Source organism: Schistocerca piceifrons, chromosome 8, assembly GCF_021461385.2.
Source record: "Schistocerca piceifrons isolate TAMUIC-IGC-003096 chromosome 8, iqSchPice1.1, whole genome shotgun sequence".
Classification (NCBI taxonomy): domain Eukaryota; kingdom Metazoa; phylum Arthropoda; class Insecta; order Orthoptera; family Acrididae; genus Schistocerca; species Schistocerca piceifrons.
The window spans coordinates 125,115,559-125,134,685 of NC_060145.1; positions in this window are offsets into that span (position 1 = coordinate 125,115,559).

Below are 19,127 nucleotides of genomic sequence, written 5' to 3' on the forward strand. Positions count from 1 at the left end.
TTACAACCGTCCTCTGCGAGGCTTGGCGATTCTTGTCCATCAGTACATGTGGTCAGCCAGGCCTTGGTGTAGCTGTAGTTTATAACTCTATCACTACTATTGTAATGTAGTATTCTTTTACCTGTTGTTGTGGTCTTCAGTCCACAGACTGGTTTGATGCAGCTCTCCCTGTTACTCTATCCTGTGCAAGCTTCTTCGTTTCCCAGTACCTACTGCACCTACATCCTTCTGAATCTGCTAAGTGTATTCATCTCTTGGTCTCCCTCTACGATTTTTACCCTCCAAGCTGCCGTACAGTACTGAATTGGTGATCCCTTTATGCCTCAGAACATGTCCTACCAACCGATCCCTTCTTCTAGTCAAGTTATGCCACAAATTTCTCTTCTCCCCGATTCTATTCAATACCTCCTCATTAGTTATGTGATCTACCCATCTAATCTTCAGCTTTCTTTTGTTGCCTGTTAATGTGCCTTTTATAGTGTTGTCCCTTTTAGTTGTGTTTTAACCTTGTGCCTCGTAGTGCATTCATAACTGAGTCTGGGCACTAATGACCACTGTAGTTGTGCGCCCTAAAACCACAAAAAAAAGCATTCTTCTGTAGCACCACATTTCGAAAGCTTCTATTCTCTTCTTGTCTAAATTATTTATCGTCCACGTTTCCCTTCCGTACATGGCTGCACTCCATACAAATACTTTCAGAAACGACTACCGACACTTAAATCTATATTAGATGTTAACAAATTTCTCTTCTTCAGAAACGCTTTCCTTACCATTGCCAGTCTACATTTTATATCCTCTCTACTTCCACAATCATCAGTTACTTTGCTCCCCAAATAACAAAACTCCTTTAGTACTGTAAGTGTCTCATTTCCTAATCTAATTCCCGCAGCATCACCCGCTTTAATTCAGCTTCATTCCATTATCTTCGTTTTGCTTTTGTTGATGTTCCTCTTATATCCTCCTTTCAAGACACTATCCATTCTGTTCAACTGCTCTTCCAGGTCCTTTGCTGTCTCTGACATATTTACAATGTGATCAGTGAATCTCAAAGTTTTTATTTCTTCTCCGTGGATTTTAATTCCTACTCCGAATTTTTGTTTTGTTTCCTTTACTGCTTGCTGAATATACAAATTGAATAACATCGGGGATGAGCTACAACCCTGTCTCACTCCCTTCCTAACTACAGCTTCCCTTTCATGCCTCTCGACTCTTATAACTGTCATCTGGTTTCTGTACAAATTGTAAATAGCCTTTCGCTCTGTATTTTACCCCTGCCACCTTCAGAATTTGAAAGAGAGTATTCCAATCAACATTGTCAAAAGCTTTCTCTAAGTCTACAAATGCTAGAAACGTGGGTTTGCCTTTCCTTAGTCTATCTTCTAAGATAAATCGTGGGGCCAGTATTGCCTCACATGTTCCAACATTTCTACGGAATCCAAACTGATCTTCCCCGAGGTCTGCTTCTACCAGTTTTTCCATATGTTTGTAAAGAATTCGTGTTAGTATTTTGCAGCCGTGGCTTATTAAACTGATAGTTCGGTAATTTTCACATCTGTCAACACCTGCATTCTTAGGGATTGGAATTATTATATTTTTCTTGAAGTCTGAGGGTATTTCGCCTGTCTCATACATCTTGCTCACCAGATGTTCGAGTTTTGTGAGGGCTGGTTCTCCCAAGATTATCAGTAGTTCTAATGGAATGTTGTCTACTCCGGGGGCGTTGTTTCGACTTAGGTCTTTCAGTGCTCTGTCAAACTCTTCACGCAGTATCGTATCTCTCATTTCATCTTCATCTACATCCTCTTACATTTTTATAATATTGTTAAGTACATCGCCCTCGATATACTCCTTCCACCTTTCTGCTTTCCCTTCTTTTACGTAAACAACAGAAAACCTTATCTCTATGTTTCCACGTATAACCCTCTTACTAAATTTAGTTTAGTTTCCAAATAAGTACACAATGGGAGGATAATCCTGTTAATAGGAAAAGCTAATCAATAGAGTTACCCTTTTACAGGATTTGACCGTGTGTTGTGTCTAATCGATAAGTAGATCAGACTACCCAATTCTTTTCCTAATATTTTGCCCAACTGTTAGGAAGAAAGGCAATATGAACAGTATTAGTATATTGAAGCTAGGAGAACCAAGTTCCAATTTCATTTAGTGGTTTAAAATATGTACTAACGTTCGCCAGCCTATCCAGGCAATGAAACAGTGAAGTATAGGAAAAGCAGAAGTATGAATTTTGCCTATTTTCTTGCTACTGTTTAAGTTGCTTCTTCAAATAAATATTACTGCACGTAAACAATGTTGGTGCAGACACTGGAATTATTTGACTACTACACCCTAATACATTACGTTTTTAGAAAACAAAAAGCCCAGAAGATAACTTCAATGAAGTTAAAAAAAAATTGCCCTTGGGGGACCTTGAGATAAGTATTTTCCATAACCAACAAACTTAAATACTAAAATACTTAGATACTAAAGCACACACTTTTTTATACTGAACATTTCACTTCAAGAAAACCTCTTTCTTACTCGAATTTACTTTCAAAAGCTCTGTTGAATGGCTCTGTATAGTCATTTAACAGATTCCAGTAGCTTCGCTTCACTGTGACTCAGTTTTACGTAAGCAAACGTTTACTATAACACTTTGCAATAGTTAAAAAATTTTTAAAACAAGAATAGTTTGACTTTATTTCTCTGTAATGTACTAAAGCATAGGCGATTTATTACTCTAACTGAAATTTTCATTACGCCTTTCAGTGAAACAACTAAGACAACTTTTCCTTAAGTATTGTTCAAGATGAAAATATTTATGAACTCTTTAACTTCGTGATGTAAAATTACATTTAAATTCGCTCTATTCAGTTTTCACTCTTCCACTACTGAGACGTAATTTCATTACTACAGGATTCAGTCCTTCCCACAGTCCGCCACTTCCTGCTGGAATGCCCTTTTTTTAACAATTTACGTTCCAGCTTCGGTTTGCCGTCTGATTTATCAGCCGTTTTAGCAAATGATGCGTGGGCTGTCGACCGCGTTTTGCTTTTCATCCGCCGAAGCAATATGGCGAAGGCCGTTTAATTTTTAGTTTGGACCTCCATTTCTGTATGGTGTTTTTTTAGACCGTTTTCCACGTGCCTGTTGTATTACTGGACACATGTACCAGCGAAATATTACTTAATGTAAAATTAAGCTGGAGGCTTAAGATACATGCTTGAAAATGACGAAAGATTGAAACTACCCAAATGCGCAGATAATAATAAGAATACAGTATACCTGGACCACGTTTTCATTCTCAAAACTCGTTGAGGCAGTGGACCCCCACAAAAATAAAATTTTAAGACGTTGTCATTACTTGGCGCAGTGTTATTGTGTTGTCGTATGTGAGTGGATGATTAATTGTTTAATAGCAGTAATTGTACTCTTATTTAAATGGATTATGCAGTATAAGACACGACCACAGAATGTTTTCTCTAGGTTTTAATGCCATTTTTCTTCTACTGGTTACATTGTATTACAACAGTTTTAGATTCCAGAATGACATTTTTACTCTGCGGCGGAGTGTGCGCTGATATGAAACTTCCTGGGAGATTAAAACTATGTGTCGGAACGAGACTCGAATTCGGGACCTTTGCCTTTCGAGGGCAATTTCTCTCCGAACTGAGCTAGGTTCTGTGAAGTTTGGAATGTACGAGACGAGGTACTGGCAGCAATAAAGCTATGATGACGGGTCGTGAGTCGTGCTTGGGTAGCTCAAGTGGGACACCGGCAACGGTAACTCAGCGTGTTTGGTCAGAGGACTAGACATACATACATACATACATACATTAATCCTTATTCCATGGATCATGAATATGACATTTCATAATGATTTGGAAAGTGCCACTTTAACATAAGTTTTCTTCACACAATTTTTTTTACAGTTACTACTTCAGATCTAAGAATTCATCTATTGAGGAGAAGGAGTTGTCATTCAGAAATTCTTTTAATTTGCTTTTAAATGTTGGTTGGCTATCTGTCAGGATTTTAATTCTATTTGGAAAATCACCAAAGATTTTTGTGGCAGCATAATTCACCCCGTTCTGTGCCAAAGTGGGATTTAATCCAGAATAGTGAAGACCATCCTTTCTTCTAGTGTTGTAGCTATGCACTTCGCTGTTTTTTTTAATTGAAATGGGTTATTAATGACAAATTTCATAAGTGAATATATGTATTGCGAAAACACTGTGAATATCCCGAGTTCCTTAAATAAATGTCTGCAAGGTGATCTTGGGTGGGCTCCAGCTATTATTCTAATTACACGCTTTTGTGCAATGAATACTTTCTCTCTTAATGATGAATTGTCCAAAAATATGATGCCATATGAAAGCAGTGAATGAAAATAGGCATAGTAGTCTAATTTACTGATATGTTTATCACTAAAATTTCCAATAACCCTACTAGCATAAGTAGCTGACCCTAACCATTTCAGAAGATCATCGATGTGTTCCTTCCAATTAAATTTCTCATCAATGCACACACCCAGAAATTTTGAGTATTCTGCCTTAGTAGCAGACTTCTATTCATAGTCTATATTTATCAATGGTGTTATGCCACTTGCTGTACAGAATTCTATAAACTGTGTGAGAGTCCATTTGAGAGAAACACTTAACAATTTTCTGAAAGACATTATTTACAATTTCCTCAGCTGATTCTTGCTTGATGGGTGTGATTACTACACTTGTATGATCAGCAAAAAGAACTAGCTTTGCATCTTCATGAATGTAGTGTGGAAAGTCGTTAATATGTATTAAGAACAATAAAGGACTCAAGACTGAACCCAAGCTACCCTCTAATAAAAAAACCGAGTGAACGGATCAACGAAGAACCTGAACGGGTGTTATCGGACGTCAGCTCCGAACGAATTCAACGAACAACATAGAACAAATGAGATTTAAAAAAATTGGGAGAGCACTTGTCCGCGAAAGGCAAAAGTCCCGAGTTCGAGTCTCGGTCCGGCACACACTTTTAATCTGCCAGAAGTTTCAATTTTAGCTTCATTTCATATTTTTTGCTGCAGATATGCACCACATTTTAAGACGACCGTCTCTGTAGTGTGCATTCATGGACCCCAGTTACCTGGGTATCGAAATTTATACCAAAGCAGATGATCGGTACAAATCGGCACGGTCACGGCTGGAAGCAAATAAGGAAACATTGTCCGTCTCACATCCTCTCACCATCGAGTAGCCGAGCTACTTACGCCTCTGCCCCTGCAGTAGACGGCCAACTCTAAGCAGCTCATGGGCGAATTCACAAACGTCAATTAAACTCAAGCTCATCTTAAAATATCGCTGTCACCCTTATTGTTTGTCACTTACGAGGGAACCTTCCCAAAGCACCTGCCTCAGATTTAGTGGTAAAACGACAGATTTAGTGTTGAAAACTGAACGTAGATCAAGCATGAAAACAGGAAGGAGGTGTACTGAACTGTGAAAAAAGAAGCAAAATAGGAGTAGTGAACGCTCCAAGCTCAAAATATGCAACAATGAGTGTGCTCACAGTACCACGTAGTCGTGGTTCTGTGGTCATGTTGGTGAACTGCGAAGTGAGACATACGTGTTCAAATGTAGCTGGGGCCGATTTATTTTTCCACAAAATTATGAACTTTCCGTTCGGTCATTGTATCTGTTTTCCTTCTGTAGTCTTGGCAGTTGTCATACTGCATACAGGTTATCGAATATCCTGTGGTAAGAATACACATTTGCTAACTTTTGTTATGCCTTGAGCACACTTTTATTTCTCCAACAACCTTACGCGTTTTTGGAAGCCAAGTGCACTAAACGTCTTGGCGGCTCCGGGTGCGTGGTACACGCTGCAGTTCGTTTCTGCTTAGAACCACAATTTTCATCGTCAATTTTAAGCGGTTTAGTCCACTTGGCTTCCAAAATTTTCCCTCGGTAGCAGTCTGCACCTGTCTCGTGATTGAAAATGTTGACGTGATACTATGTATCTAATGAACAATTTTATATGAATGACATAACACTGGTAAGCTAGGGAGCCATAGTCTCGTCGTTGTAATATGCCTCTTATCAACGGTGAAATGTGTCATATTTTCATATCTTCTGATACCACTTTTGTGATTGTATTTTGTAGCCTTTGAAAATGGCGTAAAGTCGAAACTCGTAAGGTTGCTGCAAAAATAAAAATGTGATCAAGGCGTAAGAAAAGTTGTCAAAAGTGCACCGAAAGGGCCGCGTCGTCCCACAGTATTTTCATGCAAAGTGTCGTTGTAAAAATATATTATCGTTGCATGTAAATGTGCTGAATAGCGAGAGCAGGAGAGATCCCACATATACCTCTCACAGAAATCAAATCAACAAATAAACGAGTGTGAACTATGTTACAATAAAGAAATTCAAGAGTCAAAACTTCCAAAACAGAACGCAAGAGTCATAACATGTGGTAGCTGAGTAGAAAAAAATATGGTACGTTCGTGTGGAGGCCGCTTCCCTACGCCTTCTGTCGCAAACGGACGCTACACCACGACTCCTACACAAATTTGAATGCGGCGAACAGACACATCAGTGACAGGACTGACAGTTCATAATTTTGTGATAGGAAAAAAAAAAAAACATTGGGCATGAGGGAGATTTCAACATGGATGCCCCCCCTTGTACTCCAACAGCATGACCACACAACCACGAGGTCGCTGCTATTCAAACATTCTCTGTGTTACATATCTTGAGTTTGGGTACGTCACTGTTTCTATTTTGTTTCTTTTTTCACAGTTCAGCATACCTTCTTAGTGTTCTCGTGTTTGATCTGTGTTCAGTTTTTGACACGCTGTCCACTAGGCCATCTTACCACTAAACCTGAGAGCGGTGCGATGGGGTGTTCCCATTGCAAGCAGGGAAACTGCCCTCTTGAGAAGTTTCTAACGTCATTCCACCTTTTTTGGATTCGGCTGTTAGTTGCTAGATACGTATTATTGTAAAATAGTGTGAGAACCGCAAGCCACACAAATACTTAACTCGGGCCACATGCAGCCCACCGGCCGCAGTTTGACGACCACTGCTGTAGAATGTTTGATTTTGTTGAAGGAGCGTCTACTTCGTATCTCCTTCATCGCTTTCAAAGTGAAGTCGGCGAAGGTATTGTTTTAGAAAAAGATGAAAGTCCAATGTGACCAAGTCGGAACTGTTTCGAGTTGATCGGTGACAGTGTCTACATCTACATCTACATTTATACTCCGGAAGCCACCCAACGGTGTGTGGCGGAGGGCACTTTACGTGCCACTGTCATTACCTCCTTTTCCTGTTCCAGTCGCGTATGGTTCGCGGGAAGAACGATTGCCGGAAAGCCTTCGTGCGCGCTCGAATCTCTCTAATTTTACATTCGTGGTCTCCTCAGGAGGTATAAGTAGGGGGAAGCAATATATTCGATACCTCATCCAGAAACGCACCCTCTCGAAACCTGGACAGCAAGCTACACCGCAATACAGAGCGCCTCTCTTGCAGAGTCTGCCATTTTAGTTTGCTAAACATCTCCGTATCGCTATCACGCTTACCAAATAACCCTGTGACTAAACGCGCCGCTCTTCTTTGGATCTTCTCTATCTCCTCCGTCAACCCGATCTGGTAGGGATCCCACGCTGATTAGCAATACTCAAGTATAGGTCGAACGAGTGTTTTGTAAGCCACTTCCTTTGTTGATGGACTACATTTTCTAAGGACTCTCCCAGTGAATCTCACCCTGGCACCCGCCAAGGTGTCAGTTTGTGGCAGATGTTGCAGCGCTTTTGCGCAGCCTGGCATTGTCATGCTGAAGGACACGATGCTCCCTGTACGGACGTACTCTTCTCCGGTTAGAAATTCTATTACAGCACTCTGTTTCTCACAAACCTACATAGTTACGTTGCACACCGCCATGCTACATTTTACAGTTCAGAGTCCTCTAGTGGCAGAGGGTTGCAACCAGCGTTAGCGCAGCGGTAAAGTCGACCATGTAATATGCATGACATAACAACTTAAGCGATGTTGGCTCTGAGCACTATGGGACTCAACTGCTGAGGTCATTAGTCCCCTAGAACTTAGAACTAGTTAAACCTAACTAACCTAAGGACATCACAGACATCCATGCCCGAGGCAGGATTCGAACCTGCGACCGTAGCGGTCTTGGGGTTCCAGACTGCAGCGCCTTTAACCGCACGGCCACTTCGGCCGGCTAAGCGATGTTGAAAACAGAATAAAAAATTCAGCAGTCTTATTTTTCAGCACGCCCTCGTAGATGTGAAGAATGCTGAACTGCTCGAAACTATAGCACAAAAAACGACAATTTTCAAGCTGTCATTTGTACTCAGGTGAATTACGTGAAGAGGTTTCCAATGTGATGAGGACGCGCGATGGGAGTTAATAGACCTTGAACGTGGAATGGTAGTTGGAGCTAGACGCATGGAACATTTCATGTCGGAAATCATTAGTAAATTCAGTATTCCGAGATTCACAGTGTCCAAAGTGTGCCGAAAATACCAAATTTCAGGCATCATCTCTAAACACGGAAAACACAGTGGCCAACGCTCTTCAGTTAGTGACCGACAACAGTTTTGTTTGAACAGAGGTGTCAGCGCTTACAGACAAGGAGTCCGCCCCGATAGCTGAGTGGTCAGCGTGAAGGATTGCCTTCCTACGGGCCCGGGTTCGATTCCCGGCTGGGTCGGAGATTTTCTCCGCCCAGGAACTGGCTGTTGTGTTGTCTTTCATCCTCATTCAGCGCGCAGGTCGACCAATATGGCGTCGAATGTAATAAGTCCTGCACCAAGGAGGCCGGACCTGCCCCGCAAGGGGCCTTCCGGCCAATGACGCCAAACGCTCATTTCCATTTCCACAGCCGGCCGGTGTGACCGAGCGGTTCTAGGCGCTTGAGTCTGGAACCGCGCGACTGCTACGGTCGCAGGTTCGAATCCTGCCTCGGGCATGGATGTGTGTGATGTCCTTAGGATAGTTAGGTTTAAGTAGTTCTAAGTTCTAGGGGACTGATGACCTCAGATGTTAAGTCCCATAGTGTTCAGAGCCATTTGAACCATTTACACAGAGAAGCAAAACTGCTTGAAATAACCGCAGAAATCAATTTGGGATGTACGATGAAAGTATCCGTTAAGACAATGAGGTGAAATTTGGCATTAATGGGCTACTACAGCAGATGACCGATGCAAGTGCGTTTGCTGACAGTGCATCATCTCCAGCGCCTTTCCTGGACTCATGACCATATCGATTGGACCCTAGACGACTGGAAAACTGTGGCCTGGTCAGATGAATCTCGTTTCCAGTTGGTAGGAGCTGATGGTGGGGTTTGAGTGTGGCGCAGACCCCGTGAAGCTATGGACCCAAAGCTGTCAACAAGGCACTGTCACAGCTTGTGGTGGCTCCATGATGGTGTGGGATGTGTTTACATGGAATAAACTGGATCGTCCGGTCCAACTGAACTGATAATTGACTGCAAACGGTTACGTTCGGCTGCTTGGAGACCATTTGCTGCCACTCATGGACCGATGACAATGTGCCATGTTACCGGACCACAATTGTTCGCAGTTGGTTTGAAGGACACACTGAACAATTCGAGCAAATAATTTGGCTATCGAGATCGCCGACGTGAATGTCGTCGAACATGGCTACAGAGCAGCATGGCTCAGTATTTCCGCAGGGTAGTGCCAACGACTTGTTGAGTCCATGTCACGTTGAGTTGCTGCCCTTTCTCCAGTCAAAAGAAGTTCCGATATTAGGAGGATAAAAAAAAAAAAGATTGAAATGGCTCTAAGCACTATGGGACTTAACATCTGAGGTCATCAGTCTCCTAGAATTAGAGCTACGTGAACCTAACTAACCTAAGGACATCCACACACATCCATGCCCGAGGCGGGATTCGAACCTGCGACCGGTGCAGCCGCGTGGTTCCGGACTGAAGCGCCTAGAACCGTTAGGCCACAGCGGCAGGCTGGGAGGTATCCCATGGCTTTAGTCGTCTTAGAGTATATTACGCATGAAGGTAGGACCTTGGTGTTTTAGAGATTTTTGTTTTTGCCGCTCAAGTACGCGAGTGGTAGAGACTGGGCAGGGGGTACCGTAAGCCTTATTCGGCAACATTGGCTCCTGGTTGCGTGTACTGTCAGTATCATTTGGCTCACAGACTATAACTAAGACTATAACATGTCCGAAAGAACAGATGCCATTGGTGACCATGCAGCTCTCTAAAATGAAATTACAATGAAATCAATACCATTAGCTGCTGATGGGCGTTGATATATATCAATGAGGACAGTTGAAAATGTGTACCCCGACCGGGACTCGAAACAGGGATCCCCTGCTTACATGGCAGACGCTCTATCCATCTGAGCCACCGAGGGCACAGAGGATAGTGCGACTACAGGGATTTATCGCCTGCACGCTCCCCGTTGTGGCGCGCGCCCCCGGACTCCAACCGCGTGTTGATGTAGTCGACGCGGTAGAGCTGCTACTGCCACAGCTCTCGCGGCAGAGTAGAGACGCGATGCGATATAACGTCAGTCCTCGTAGATTAACGGGAGAAAGAACCTGAAAACTTTTTAAAAGGCGTTCCTCGCGTAGTCGTTGTATCTCAATTACAAGTCCGTAGCGTTTCCACTTAGGCGAACTCGTATAATTGATGCTTTTTATTATTAATATTGTATTGTTAATTTCCCGGATTTTTAGTAGTTATTAATTCTTCTCTCGTTCGCATTGCACACACCACTGATTGCAAGGAAATATTTTAGTTAACAGTTTTTTCCTACGCTGTTGTCTCGTTCCAATTGAATTATTGTGCTTGTATGCAGCGAGATCCAGAGATACTCTTTGATTCAGTCTTTGTAAGATTGCGTCGTAATACGAAAATATTTTAAAGTTCACTTCTCAACTAATGACGTGAATATTTGCACTTCAATGAAATAGTCTTCCATGAGTAGTCGTTGATTTAATCATTTATCAAACTATTTAATAATGTAGTCCACACCGGGTATTTAACTGGTAACGAACAGTTCATTGTTATTTTGTCACTAAATACTTATAACTCCCGCACCACACACACACGGAATAGTTTAGTTAAGTCAGTCCGATTGAGTTATAGTTTCTTGGCAATTACGACAACTCAACACTTCAGCGTAATTGTTTTATCTTCATGATGTCGTGTACTTGGGTCCTACTCAAGACTAATTGCGTGTATTCTTTCATAGAATGTTCACTTCGCCTTAAGGTCCAACTAATTTAAAGTCAAGTCCAATGTTCACTAATTCCGTTATTAGATTTCAATTAATCCGTAGCGCACGGTTAAATGAGTCTATCTGTTCCTGTCCCAGTTCATAACATCAGTTTCTTAAGCCGTGAATCCCGTCACGCAACAAACACTTCTAAACTCGAAGAGGATCTCGTCACGATTCGCGATCTCAATAATTCAGACCAGAACTGCTCTCGTACATCTGCACTGGATGAGTTCTAGCAACCGACTTCTTCTGTGGAAGAGCATTGTAGGCGCATTGAATTTCTTCGTTGCACTTACAACTCTCTTCCACATAAAAGTTATCTCTGATGACATTACTTTGGACTTAACTTTTGAGATATTAATTTCACATTTGTCACATGGATATTTGTCCATTGCTGAAATACGATGTTTTTTCTTTCTCTTTCGCTAACAAATATGCTCAGTGCTGTACGATGTAGTTGTTGACAAAACTCTTTCATGTTAGCTCATCGGCCAAGATGTCGTAACTGCCAAGATAACTTTCCCTTTCTGAATTGACTTTAAGTGGTCGTTGGGGCGTTACACCGCGAGACCCACATTCTCAACTTACAGTCCACACATTACATTCGTAGTGCCACTGCCATTATAACCATTACTCGCGCCAGACAATCCACTGAGTCCAGTAAGAGTTCAGGCAAATCGTGTGCACCCGCAGTGAAGAAGGTCGTCAGCCGGTAAGCCTTAAACGATATGAAGATGGCATCTGTTCTTTCGGACATGTCCCTGCAGTCGCACTATCCTCTGTGCCCTAGGTGGCTCAGATGGATTGCCGGCACGGTAGCTCAGCGTGTTCGGTCAGAGGGCTAGCTGCCCTCTGTAATTAAAAAAAAAAAAACTCAGTTAATGGATCAACAACGAACTAAAACGGGTGTCTTTCGACGTCCGTCCAGAGCAGATACAACGAACAAAATGAGAAAAAGCCGGGACGGTAGCTCAGCGTGTTCGGTCAGAGAGCTGAATCGCCTCTGTAATAAAAAAAAACAGAGTGAAAGGATCTACAACGAACTTAAACGGATGTCAAGTGACTTCCGCAACGATCAAACACAACGATCAACAACGAACAAAATGCAAAAAAAAAAGAAACGAAAAAAAGCGTGTTCGGTCACAGGGTATCTGCCCTCTGTAATAAAAAAACTGAGTGAATGGATCAATAACGAACTTCAACAGGCGTCAGGGGACGTCCGCCAGGAACAATTGCAACGAACTATGACGAAAAAATGAGATTAAAAAAAAGATGGATGAGCGTCTGCCATGTAAGCAGGAGATCCCGGGTTCGAGTCCTGGTCGAGGCACACATTTTCAACTGTCCCCGATGATACATATCAACGCCCATAAGCAGCTAATGGTATTGATTTCATTGTAATTTCATTATAACTTTTTCTTTCTTTCTTTTTATTTTTTTTAAGAAAAAAGGGTGACTAAATTCAAGGTGAGCGTTGTGCAGTGCCTCAGCAGCCACTGTGACGACCACAGGACGTGCTCTTTACTGCCTGCTACGGGTTCACAACTCTACGAGATACGGTGGCAGGCCATACGGGCTGCGGAGCAGGGGGCAGGGGGCGACGACCCCAGGCGTGGCTGTTTACAAACACGGCCGCGCTTTCACTGCCGGAAGCGGCGCCGGCTGCCACACAGGGTCGACGCTCGCCGACTCGGCCGTGCCGCTCTGCCGGAGTCGACCGATCGATGCGGGCGCACTGCGGCGCCCCCCCTGGCTGCCGCTGCCGCTGTTACCGCCGGCGTCTGCAGGGAACGGCGGGAAGCGTGCGGCGACGGGCAGGGAGTAGCCAACTGGCACCGTGCTCTTGTTGTGGCCTCCAGTCCGAAGTTTCTTTCCTTTTTTAAAATTTTTATTTACTTTTTTCCATCAGTCTTCTGACTGGTTTGATACGATCCGCTACCAATTCCGCTCCTATGTGATTAGATTACATTAGTTTTACGTTCCATAGATCCGTGCTGAGGAGATCCTCGTGGATGTGGAACATGTCAATTTTTTTAAAGCTGAAATAACAAGGCTAATAGTATGAATATATACAATACATCATTTGTTTCTATTAAAAAATTCGTCAATGGAGTAGAAGGAGTTAGCCACTAGTAAGTCTTTCAGGCTCCTTTTAAACTGATCTTTATTTGTAACTAAATTTTTTATGTTTGCTGGCAAATTATTGAAGATGAGTGTTCCTGAGTAGTGGACCCCTTTTTGAACTAAAGCAAGTGCTTTTAAGTCCTTGTGCAGATCATTTTTGTTCCTGGTATTTTATGTATGAACTGAGCTGTTTGTTGGAAAAAGAGATATATTATTTAGGACAAATTTCATTAAGGAGTAAATATACTGAGAGGCAGTAGTTAGTATACCCGGTTATTTGAAGAGGTTTCTACAGGGCGTCCGTGAATTTACTCCACAAATAATACGTATTACACGCTTTTGGACTCTGAAAACTTTTGTTTGACTTGAAGAGTTACCCCAAAATATTATACCATATGACATTATGGAATGAAAGTAGGCAAAGTATGCAAGCTTTTTCATTTTTATGTCGCCTATGTCTGCTCCTCCCAACTGAATTTATTATCAAGTTGTAATGCCCAAGTAGTGGTATGGTTCAAATGGTTCAAATGGCTCTGAGCACCATGGGACTTAACTGCTAAGGTCATCAGTCCCCTAGAACTTAGAACTGCTTAAACCTAACTAACCTAAGGACATCACACACATCCATGCCCGAGGCACGATTCGAACCTGCGACCGTAGCGGTCGCGCACTTCCAGACTGTAGCGCCTAGAACCGCTCGGCCACTCCGGCCGGCATTTAAGACTGTCAACCTCTTCTATCTGCTCTTCTTCATACCTTATGGATATGCTGGATGGAAACCTCTTACATGTTCTGAATTGCATATAGTGAGTCTTTTCGAAATTTAATGTCAGTGAGTTGGCTTTAAACCATTTATTAATATCCATGAAAATATCATTAGCATATCTTTCTAGAACTACACTCGACATACTATTTATTGCAATACTTGTGTCACCTGCAAACAAAACGAACTCTGCTTCTGGCAGTGTAACTGATGAGAGATCATTAATGTACATAAGAAAAAGCAATGGCCCTAAGATGGATCCTTGTGGGACGCCACATGTAATATCTTCCCATTCGACCTATACATCACTTGCAACCTACGTTCACAATTACTTGCTGGATGTATTCCAATCTCTGTCTTCCTCTACGGTTTTTACCCTAAGCAGCTCTCTCGAGTGACATGAGCTTATTCCCTGATGTCTTAAAACATATCGTACCATTCCGCGCTTTCTCCTCGTCAACGTGTTCCATATATTTATTTCCTCGCCAGTTCTCCAGAGAACCAAAAAATGCTTCAAATGGCTCTAAGCACTATGGGACTTAAAATTTGACGTCATCAGTCCCCTAGACTTAGAACTACTTAAACCTAACTAACCTAAGGACATCACACACAGCCATGTCCAAGCCAGGATTCGAACCTGCGACCGTAGCGGTCACGTGGTTCCAGACTGAAGCGCCTAGGACCGCTCGGCCACAGCGGCCGGCTCCCGAGAACCTCCTCATGTGTTACCTAAGGAGTCTAATGGAAAAAGTGTCATTATGATTTCACCATTGCAAAAAGGTTCCAGTCTAGTCCCCCATTCGGACCACCGGGAGCGGACTGCCAAGGGAGAGGTGATCTTGTGAAAAAGATTGACTAACGAACGAAAGCTTAACCTTTTATGAGTAGGGGTCTGGAATGTAAGAAGTTTGTACATGGTAGGTAAATTAGAAAACCTGAGAAGGGAAATGCTAAGGCTCAATCTGGATACAGCTGGGGTCAGTGAAGTGAAATGGAAAGAAGACAAGCATTTCTGGTGAGATGAATATACGATAATATCGACAGTGGTAGAAAATGATATAACGGGTGTAGCACTCATTATGAACAGGAAGGTAGTGCACAGCGCGAGCTACTGCGAACAGTTCAGTGGTATGGTTGTCCTCATCAGAATCGACGGCAAACCAACACTGACAAGGCGCAGCGATGTCGGAGATTTGATGTTTTGCCGGATTCCTGATATTCATGGTACACTCGTGAAATGGTCTTAAGAGAAAATCTCCACTTCATGGGTATTTCGGAGATGCTGTGTCCCATCGCTCGTGCGCCGACTATAACACTACGTTGAAATTCACTTAAATCTCGATAACCTGCCATTGTAGCAGCAGCGACCGATCTAACAACTGCGCCAGAGACTTGTCTTACGAGGTGCGACAGTAAAGTAATGAGTCTGATGTGAAAAAGTTTTGCTTGCCATTATAGTCAAGTTTAGTGTTGTCTCCTTCAAAGTAGTTCCCTTCTGATTGCACACACTTTTTCCAGCGCTTCTGCCATTGATGGTAACATTTCTGGAACTCATCTGATCCAAAATCCTCCAAGACCCTCGTCACAGCTTTTTGGACATCTTGTGTTGTTTGAAAATTGTGTCCCTTGACCGCTGTTTCGACTCCTCGAAATAGAAAAAAAGTCGCATAGATCTGGTGAATAAGGTGGCTGTGGTAGCAGTGAAATTTGTTTTGAGGTTAAAAATTACTGTACTGACAGAGCAGTATGGGATGGCACATTATCGTGATGCAGAATCCAACTATCAGCAATGTTGGCACGGACATGAAGAACTATTTTACAAAGTCTTTCTTTGTAGTAATATTGGTTAACTGTTTGTCCAGGAGGCACCCACTATCAATGAACAATTCCCTTGGAATCAAATAAGCACACAAGCATGCATGGTCATCCACTGCGGTCTTCAACTTCGACATTCGTTACGCCTTCACTAAACATTTTATGCCAACAAAAAACTTGACCTCTTGACATAACCTCCTCTCCAAAAGCATTCTGAAGCTTACCGTAAGTTGTCGTTGCGTTTTCACCCAATTTAACGCAAAAGGAAATGGCATACCGTTGCGCAATATTATGTGTTTCCATTTCCGTGACGAGAGACACAAACATGTATTAACTTATTACAGCACAACTCACGACTGAGCAGTTGCATCGATGTGCCGCTTGGACTAGAAGCAGCTTATAGACCAAGGTCAAAGACATTGTGCCTACGCAAGCCTGCAGAGTTGCCACATCTTGGAAAGAAAATCAGTCTCATTACTTTATTGTCACACCTCTTATGCCCTGTCATTCTGTGCTTTCTTCTCGTCAACGTGTTCCATATAACTCCTTCCTCGCCAGTTCTCCGGAGAACCTCCTCATTTCTTACCTAAGGATTCTAGTGGGAGAAGTGTCATTATGATTTTACCATTGTAAAAAGGTTCCAGACTAGTCCTCCCTTCGAACAGTTCAGTGACAGGGATGTTTCTCATCAGAATCGACGGCAAACCAACACTGACAAGCCGCAGCGATGTCGGAGATTTGATGTTTTGCCGGATTCCTGATATTCACGGTACACTCTTGAAATGTTCGTAAGGGAAAATCCCCAGTTCATCGCTACATCGGAGACGCTGTGTCCCATCGCACGTGCGCCGAATATAACACCACGTTCAAATTCACTTAAATCATGATAACCTGCCATTGTAGCAGCAGTAACCGATCTGCGCCAGACACTTGTCTTATGTAGGTGTTGCCGACCATAGGGCCATATTCTGCCTGTTTACATATCTCTGTACTTGAATACGCATGCCTGTACCAGTTTCTTTAGCACTCCGGTGTATTTGCTGGGTGTATTCCAATCTCTGCCTTCCTCTAAGGTTTTTACCCTTTGCAGTTCCTTCGAGTGTCATTAGGTTATTCCATGATATCTTAATATATGTCCTATCATTCTGTTCCTTCTTCTCGTCAACATGCTCCGTATATTTCTTTCCTCGACAATTCTCTGGAGAACCTCCTCATTACTTTCCTAAGGAGTCTAATTTAAAAACTGTCCTGATGATCTCTCCATTGGAAAAATGTTCCAGACTAGTCCCCCATTCGGATCACCGGGACGGAACTGCCAAGGGGGAGGTGACTTGTGAAAAAGATTGAATAGCTTTATACGAGTCGGGACGTGGAATGTAAGGAGTTTCAACGTGGTAGGGAAGTTAGAAAATCTGAGAAGGGAAATGCTAAGGCTCAATCTAGATATGGTGGGGGTCAGTGAAGTGAAATAGAAAAAAGACAAGGATTTTTGGTCAGATGAGTATAGGGTGACATCAACAGCAGTAGAAAATGGTATAATGGGAGTAGGACTCGTTATGAACAGGAAGGAAGGGAACAGATTGAGCTACTGCAAACAGTTCAGTGGTATGGTTGTTCTCATCAGAATCGACGGCAAACCGGAACTGTCAGCAATAGCTCAGGTATACATGCCCACGTTGTAAGCTGAAGATATACAGAAACTATATGAGCATACTGAACGGGTAATTCAGCTCGTTAAGGGTGATGAAAGTCTAATAGTAAAGAGGGATTGGAATGCGGAATAGTGGAAGGAGTAGAAGAAAGGGTTAAGGGAGAATATGGGCTGGGTACTAGGAGTAAAAAAGGAGAAAGACTAATTGAGTTCTACAATAAATTTTAAATAGTAATAGCGAATACTCTGTTAAAAAATCACAAGAGGAGGAGGTATACTTGGAAAAGGTCAGAATATACGGGAAAATTTCAGTTAGATTACATCATGGTTAGGAAGAAATTAGGAAGCCACATATTGGATTGTAAGCTGTACCCAGGAGCAGATAAAGACTCAGATCACAATTTAGTAATAATGAAGGGTAGACTGAAGTTCAAAAGACTAGTCGGGAAGAATCACTGTGTAAACAAATGCAATACGGATGCACTAAGGAAAGAAAAGATCCGTTTGAAGTTCTCTGAGGCCACAGACACTGCGATAATGAATAGCTCAGTAGGCAGTTCATTTGAATAGGAATGGACGTCTCTAAAAATGGCAATTACAGATGATGGAAAGAAAAACAGGTACTAGGAAGGTAAATGTGAAGGAACCATGGGTAACAGAATAAATATTTCAGTTGTCATCAGCGAATCTTATCATTATGATTCTTTCACCCTGAATTTTGATCCCACTCTTGACTCTTCTTTTTATTTTCGTCATCGTTTCTTCGATATATTGACTGAACAGTGGGGGCGAAAGACTACATCGCTTTCTTACACCCTTTTCAATCGGAGCGCTTCGTACTTGGTCTTCCACTCTTATTGTTTCCTCTTGATACTTGTCTGTACTTTCCCTGTAGCCTACCCCTATTTTTCTCAGAATTCCGCATATTTTGCATCATTTTACGCTGTAGAACGCCTTTTCCACATCGACAGATTCTATGAACGTGTCTTGATTTTTCTTCAGTCCTGCTTCCATTATCATCTGACATCAGAACTTCCTCTCTGGTGCCTTTACCTTTCCTTAAGCCAAACTGATCATCTAACACGTCTTCAGTTTTTCGTTCTGCTGTATGTTACGCTTGTCAGCAGTTTGGATGCCTGAGCTGTTAAGCTGATTGTGCGATAATTATCGCAGCTGTCGGCTGTTGCTATCTTTGGAACTGTGAGGATGATGTTTCCGAAAGTCTGGTGTATATACACATATATATTGAGCACCCTATTGCGAATAGTCGAAATAGTCGTTTTGTCGCCACTTGCCTCAATGATTTTAGCAATTCCGATGTAATGTTCTCTATCCCTTCTGCCTTATTAATTGACCTTAAGTAGTCCATAGCTATTTTAGAATCTAATACTGGATGACTTATCTGTTAACTCCTGTTTGTTCTTCCACCACATCATCAGACGTCATTAGAAGTATAGCAGATAGAAAACATGCAGGACCCTCACGGATTCGTCTATACTCCGCAAGCCACCTTATCG